This window comes from Lynx rufus, unplaced genomic scaffold, assembly GCF_022079265.1.
Source record: "Lynx rufus isolate CCGP_SWC_20201006 ecotype Redwood Valley unplaced genomic scaffold, mLynRuf1.p SCAF_7, whole genome shotgun sequence".
In the NCBI taxonomy this organism is placed as follows: Eukaryota; Metazoa; Chordata; class Mammalia; order Carnivora; family Felidae; genus Lynx; species Lynx rufus.
The window spans coordinates 70080810-70087519 of NW_025814889.1; the positions used below are offsets into that span (position 1 = coordinate 70080810).

The 6710-nt window shown below is 49.4% G+C and overlaps 1 protein-coding gene across 1 annotated transcript in view; it reads right to left on the minus strand.

The window, feature by feature from the left end:
- Positions 1–4401, minus strand: part of PRICKLE1 (prickle planar cell polarity protein 1) — a 111418-nt gene extending 107017 nt beyond the window's left edge. The window contains exon 1 of the mRNA XM_047066216.1: positions 4264–4401. The gene's annotated coding sequence lies outside the window, so the exon portion shown is untranslated. The remainder of the gene's footprint in view (positions 1–4263) is intronic.
- Between the last annotated feature and the right edge of the window lie 2309 nt (positions 4402–6710).

The window sequence follows — 6710 nt, forward strand, 5'->3', positions numbered from 1 at the left end:
ATGAAAGGCACCTCTCCCAAGAGTTGACCCCAAATCTACCAGTGAGAAAAATACAACTGCAGTTTAATTGGTCAGAGGGATCACTTAGGACCAAACTTACAGAAAGCGGGTGGGAAGTTAAGTAAAGTTAAGTGGGACAGGGGATGGGGGGATGGGGGATGGGGGTTGGGGGGTTGGGGGTGGGGTTGGGGGAAAGTTAGGTAAGGTAAATGAAAGCTGTTTGCTAGTTTACAGCTTTAAGTTTCAAAATGTTTACGCTGGCATCTGCCTTGCTGACATTTTTATTTATATTTTAAATTTAAAATCTCTCTTTATAAGGAAATGAAGCTGGAAAGGTCTAGGATGGGCAATCACTCTTGTTCCTAGAGAGGTCCCTTCAAAAGTGACCAAAATGCATTTTGGAATTTAGTCTAAACAAGTGAACAACACAGAAACACAGGAGGAATTATTCCATTTTGAGAGGTCTGATCCCCTCTAGTAACTGGAAATAGTGCCAGTGGACCACTGGCTCAGGACTGGTCCTTGGAAAAATCGTGTCATTCTGGCACACAGGGAAGTGATCCGATTATTCGCCGTATCTCCGCGCCAGAAGCGTCATGACATCAGCATGCTCCAACTTGGAATGTATGCCTCTTCCCACCATCCCTCCTTCGGGAGAGAGGGGAATGAGGGAAACATGGGCTTAGCTGGATCCCCCATTTCCACTGCTCCAAGTGTTCCTTCACCAACACACATGCAGTGACCCTCCTTGACTTGAGTTCAGCACAGCTGCAAACTGAGTGTGGTCTTGTGTTACGGGGTGGTGGTGGGAGCTGAGGTGGTACACTTGTGTCTATGGGAGATGGTGAAGTCCAGAAGTGGGGGGACTGCTGTGGTTCCGGGTGCCATCTCTGTCCCCGTACCCTGCTCTGGAGCGCTGGCCCCACATGCTGCCCGAGGTTTCGAGGAACGGCAACAATACGGGACTTGGCACCTAGATTATTGGACTTTCTTCTTCCAGTGTGTTTGCTCTCACAACAGCCTTCCAAAGATGTTAGTGCACAAAATGAAAATGCTTTGTTCTGTGACCAGAAGAAAAAGCTGTAAGGGTCCCTTAAAACACCAACCAACCAACCAAGAAATCCAATTCATTCACTTTCTTAACACCTCTTTATTATGGAATAATTACATGTGGCTATAAGCAAATTGAATATTCTCACACTAATAAGAGTTAAACAATTGATATTATTTTACAAAAAGTGAGGGGAAAAGAGCGAGAGAGCTATCTTTCCAACAGGAAGGGGTCTATCCTGGTCAAGTGGCATCTTTAACATTTCTATGCACAGATGAGAATCACTTTGACTTTTTAAATTACTTCCCTTCTTTAAAAGGAAAAATCTACTCTTTATGAACTACTTTAACCAGAAAACTGACTGCAATTAACTAGAATACTGGTAATGATCATTTTTTCTGAAAATCATTTCCCATTGGAAAATACAAACTACAGGTTTAGGCCATTAAGAGTTACTTAATTACTGGAAGGTAATTTTTAAAGATTCTCATTCCATTCCATGAATAATATGAACATCACTCATAATATTCAACTCTGTGTTTTGCTTTCAAGGAATTATCAAAGTTGTTAGAAAAATTATTTTATAATGCCACTTTTTAAAACTTAGATTTCAGCTTAATTTTTCAAATCCTTCATTAAAGAAACCTCAAATTTTAACTTTTTCTTTTGTGTCTTTTCAGAATTTTCATAGGAGAGGATATCAGTAGCAATCAGACTTTCACCCACATCTGACTCTAAACTTAATAGTTTAGCTATTAACCCTACAAGGTTTTTTTTTTCTTCCCAGCTGATATTAGATTTTATTTGCATGACCAAAGCTGACTCATTGCAATCTCCTTTATTATAGAGACAAACGGTGGTTCCATGGAAGTTGATTACAAAAACATGATAAACTTTTTAAGTTTCATTGGTATTGTTAGCAGAACTGATTGAATCTGTCACTTTAGTAAAATAGATAACTTTTCTTAAAATCTGTAAACCAACAGGATCACACGGTGACAAATCAACAGTAAGTACCAAATTAAGGATGGAAAAATTAATTTACTAAACCCATTTGCTCACATCAACATGGCCACCTCTATGTACCATCCAGCTCTTCCCTCCTCCTTTCCTCCTCTCTTCCCCTCCCTCCCTTGATCCTTCCCTTCCCTCCTTCTTTCCTTCCTTCTAGATTTATTCACAAGAATGAGTCACTATTGTTAGCCATGACTTATTAAAACAGATTTTCGAGTCCATCAGCAAGCGTGCTGACTCTTAACTGTGGTAATGTCCATTTGTTTCCAGAACCTTTAGTTTTAATATGTAGAACACATGCATTGTTAACCTTTAAATCCTCTGTATAAACATTTCTGGAAGGGCTTGTAAAATATCTCCTTCTGTGTTTCCTGACTGGCCAGTTGATGGCAGTTAGAACCCCCCCCCCTGGTACCAGCAGGTGCTGTATTTTGCTTTCTTCGGGCTCCAGCTGGGTTACAATGACAGATTCCTGTCCCAGGCCAAACCAGCCACCTAGGCTAGGACCCCACTGGAGGCAACCCGAACCAGGCCCCACCAGACAGCAAGATAAATGGCTGCTGTTTAAGTTGAAAATCCCTTGGTGGGAGTAAATATTGTTCCAGGGAAAAAGGCTTGACAAATATTGCGTCATCCTTCCAGAGCTGTCTTGATTAAAGCAGAATCTTTGGATTAAGTTGGTGCTCAATTCAAAATGTATCTATCTTGCTGTCATGGGATTTCCCCCCCCTTCCTAGAGCCTGAAAACACATATTGTTGAGGATGGTCAAACAAGACTGCCGCCTCCCCAAGGGGCTGCAGTCCACTCTTGATAATAGAAGGCGGCTGAACACTGACACTTTGCTGAGGAGAATGGAGACAGCAAAGGCTTAGTGGGAAAAGGCCAGTTGTCACCTAAGTGACAGGCAACAGCTGAGCTCACACATCTGGAGCCGGACCAGGGCAAACATCCAGCAACCCTTGCTGGTCTACACCTTGGGCTTGTCTGAAGGGACAGCAGAAGTTCCCCTTCCTCCAAAAGTACATTAAAAAATAATCTGAGGGTGAAGCACGTCAATTATGTAACACCAGCTGCACACACAGCTGATTAAAATGAAGAGAGAGGGACACGAAACTGTAAGGCATGCTCACGTTCGATTTTGTTAGGTACAAAGCGTCCTGCATCAAATCCGTTCTATAAGTCACATACACATGCATGCTTTTTACAGCACAGATGCATGTGAACCTCTCCGGAGAGGCCACATCTTTCCAGGGGCTTTTTTCCTTTTAGGCAGGTTCCCAGGCTGCGCTCTTCACCTTGTTCATGGCCGCACTTGCCTCCCATACTCTTTAGAAAATCAGCAATCGAACACCTTTGGGTTCTGACTCTGAATCGCCCTCAGCCAGGCTGGAACTCAGTGCGGTGCCATCCGTATGTCGTTCTTCAGGCTCCTGAAGACAATCTGTGGGCAATTACCCCCAAGTCCCCCCAGATAATATGGCACTGCCGATGGTCACTGGCGATGTCGTTTGTTTTTCTTAGAGGGCAATGAAATTTTAACAGCTTTCTGCTGCATCCCGAGTCCCGGCCCTGCTAATAATTAACATGCCCAGTTTCTCCAACTTTTTTTTCTGCCGAAAAGGGAGGAAGACGCTCCCATTCTTTTCCAGGGACGTGCTACCTTCAGAAAATACCTTTGTCGAGGATGGGGGTGGGGGGCGCGGGGGAGCCGAAGCACCCCTGCCGAAAAGCAACCGGCCCTTCCCGCAGAGCCTTGGGAGGGAATCAGCACCCTCCCTCCGGAGGCCAGTAGGTGACAGGAGATCCCAAGCGGCGGACACATGCCGACGCACCCTCGCCTCCCTGCGCCCCTCATCGCCCCGACTCTGGGGCCACTGAACGGGTTTCCACGTAGGAGAGAATCAGGGGAAGAGTTGGTAGTGATGCAGCAAACCGGAGCCATGCGGACAGCCTATCTGAAGCCCTGTCGGTGCTGCAACCTAGTATCTGCTTTCACCGTCTACACAGCCCAACAAGCAGATTATGCCCTTCTCCCTAGCTGTCTGCTCTGCCGGCCCAGCCTGGATGTCACAGCACCCCCCCCCCCAACCTCCCGCAGTGACCCCCTGGGTGCCTAGCCCTTCCCGTCCGGCGCTCGCCCCCCACTGCCGCGCCGCAGCCCCTCTGCAGAGCCGGCGGGAGCCGGGCTGCCACTCACCCCGCGCGAGGCAGAGAGCGGTCGGCTGGACGGTCCTCCGCGCCGCGGCAGGTCTGCGGTGCTGCGGTCCGCGGCGTCAGGGGTGGGCGAGGGCGGGCAGCCAGCGAACCATCCAGAGAGCCCGGCAAGTCGCCGCGCCGGCCGCGGGGCCCCTCGGGGAAGTCAGCGCAGGCGGCGCGCGGCGGGCATGTTCCGGGGCGCGCTGTCGGGCGGCGGCGGCGGCGGCCGCGGAAGGCGGCGCTCGCAGCGGGCTGCAGGCAGAGTGCGCTCCGACTCCGGAGCCCCGCGCCGCGGCGCCGCCGCGCACCCCGCCCTCGGCCTCCGGGGCCCGGCGGGAGCGAAAACGCGGAGCGCGGACGCCGCCGCGGGATCCAGGCCGCTCGGCGCGCACCCACGCGCGCCCCGGCTCGGCCCCGAGCGGCGAGGTCGGTGCCCGGCTCCGGAAGGCGCGCGGGCACGGGGCGGCGCGGCCGGGAGTGCGTGCGGGCGGACGGGCGGCGAGCTGGGCAGGACCCGCTGGGCGAGCAGCCGGCGGCGCGGAGCTGGGGGCGGGTAAGCTGCGAGATGAAGTTCACCCTGGCGCAGCCCAGGTTCTCAAGTGCAGCTCGCTCTTCTCCTCCGCCCCGCCCCCGATTTTATGCTCCCTCCCCCTTTTTTTAAACCAACAATCCTGATGGATTGAAAGACAGGAAGGGGTGACGCGGGGGAAAAGACAAACCCAATTTCCTCTGATCAAACGGTTTGGGGATTGCCTATTTGGGTCTCTCTTCACTTGGCGTGTGTGCTGGGGGAAGGGGTAGTTAATTAAACTCTTAGATTCCTTCCGGCGCGCCTCGCCTCGCCTCGCTGGGGACCCCCTTGGACTCGATCCTATCTCGTGTAATCCTGCAGGCTGGGCTGCCTGGGCCTGGGAGCAAGAAGCCGAATATTCAGCCTCTAGGTTCTTTCCCTTCCCCTCCTCGACGGTCCTAGCATCTCAAAGAAATTCCCCAAGTGTGGGGGGCTCATGTGAGAACCTGAGCCCACCCCAATGTCCAGAGCCTGACCCAAGTTAGCGCGTCTTACTTTAGAGTCGTTTTCAGAGTATTAATTTGATCACGAGGATCATTTTTCATTGGCCAACTACTCTCCAGGTTTTCTCTCTGCCCGATTCCCAGGGTTGGGCTCTCAGGCACTTTCTCCCAGGATGTACCAGGCCTGTTTGCAAGTTCTGCCCCGACATTTGTGTTCCCTTAGAACCTCTCACCATTTCCAGTTGCCCATCAGTGGAGTCACACACCCATGTGGGTACGATTTCCCCCGAGGTTGCAGAGGGCAGACTCCATGGCAGCTGCTAACCCCCAACTTGACAGGTGTCTCTGCAAAGCTGGACTTTGTTGATCTCTCAACCCCTGTCACAACCATCTAGGATACTGTATCATCTTCCAGGAAGACGAAGATGTGTGTGTGTGTGTGTGTGTGTGTGTGTGTGTGTGTGTGTTGGGGGGGGGGTGTTGTAAGAAGCATTTATATTCCTTTAAGAAAAATCAAAATTGCCAATTTCAGAATTTTTCAGAGCACCGAGTCTCCTGGATTTTCGTTGGAAGTGAAGCAAGGGACAACTCAGCAAAAATAGAGCCGATGAAAAAGAGGATGTAAGGAAATAACATCTAAAGGCAAAGGGAGGAGGAAATGGTACAAATCTAGGGAAAGGTTTCGCCTTGGCACTGTGCTCTGTAATTCCAAGTCTGACTCACATCTCCTGCACTACAGAAACTGTCTCCCTTCTAGATACACAGGATGAGTTTCTAATTCTTTGAGCACAGATCACTCAGGAAACAAGGCTGTTGCTTTTGAAATAACTCCACTTGCTTGTGGTGTTTGTAACTGATGGGAATCTGAAGGGAAACAACCTAGGCTGTCTTGCCCCTCGGCATTTTATTGGAGTTAGCTTTTAAGTTATGTCTGTTTATCTTGCCATGGTTACAAATGCTTCTATTAAGCTATAAACTTTTAGCTTCTCTCTAACCTCCAGAACTGCCCAAGAAGACTGACAAGGTGATTTGTTTCACCCATGGAGGTAGTAAACTTAGTACTTTTAGAGGCAGAGAGTCCACTCTCTTTGCTAGTATCTGTGGGTGTCTATCTGTCTATTGTCTCAATCAAGACCTTCACATGAAAGCACTTTCCCAACCAAATGAGTGATGCAGGAGAATAGAATCCGTGGAGGATGGAGCAGAGAATGGCGTCACTCATACTGTGGCGTCTTCACGAGAAAGTCCTTTTCAGTGGACCAGCAGGCATTTGTAGCAGGCAGAATTGGGTATGTAAAAGCTCATGGAGAGAATATTTGTAATGCCTGCACTTGGACTTCCCCACTAATTGGGGGAAATGCTACTTTCTTATGCTAAGAGATGAATCTGTTATCAGAGGACTTATAACTCTATGATGACTCCACAAAGGTGTTG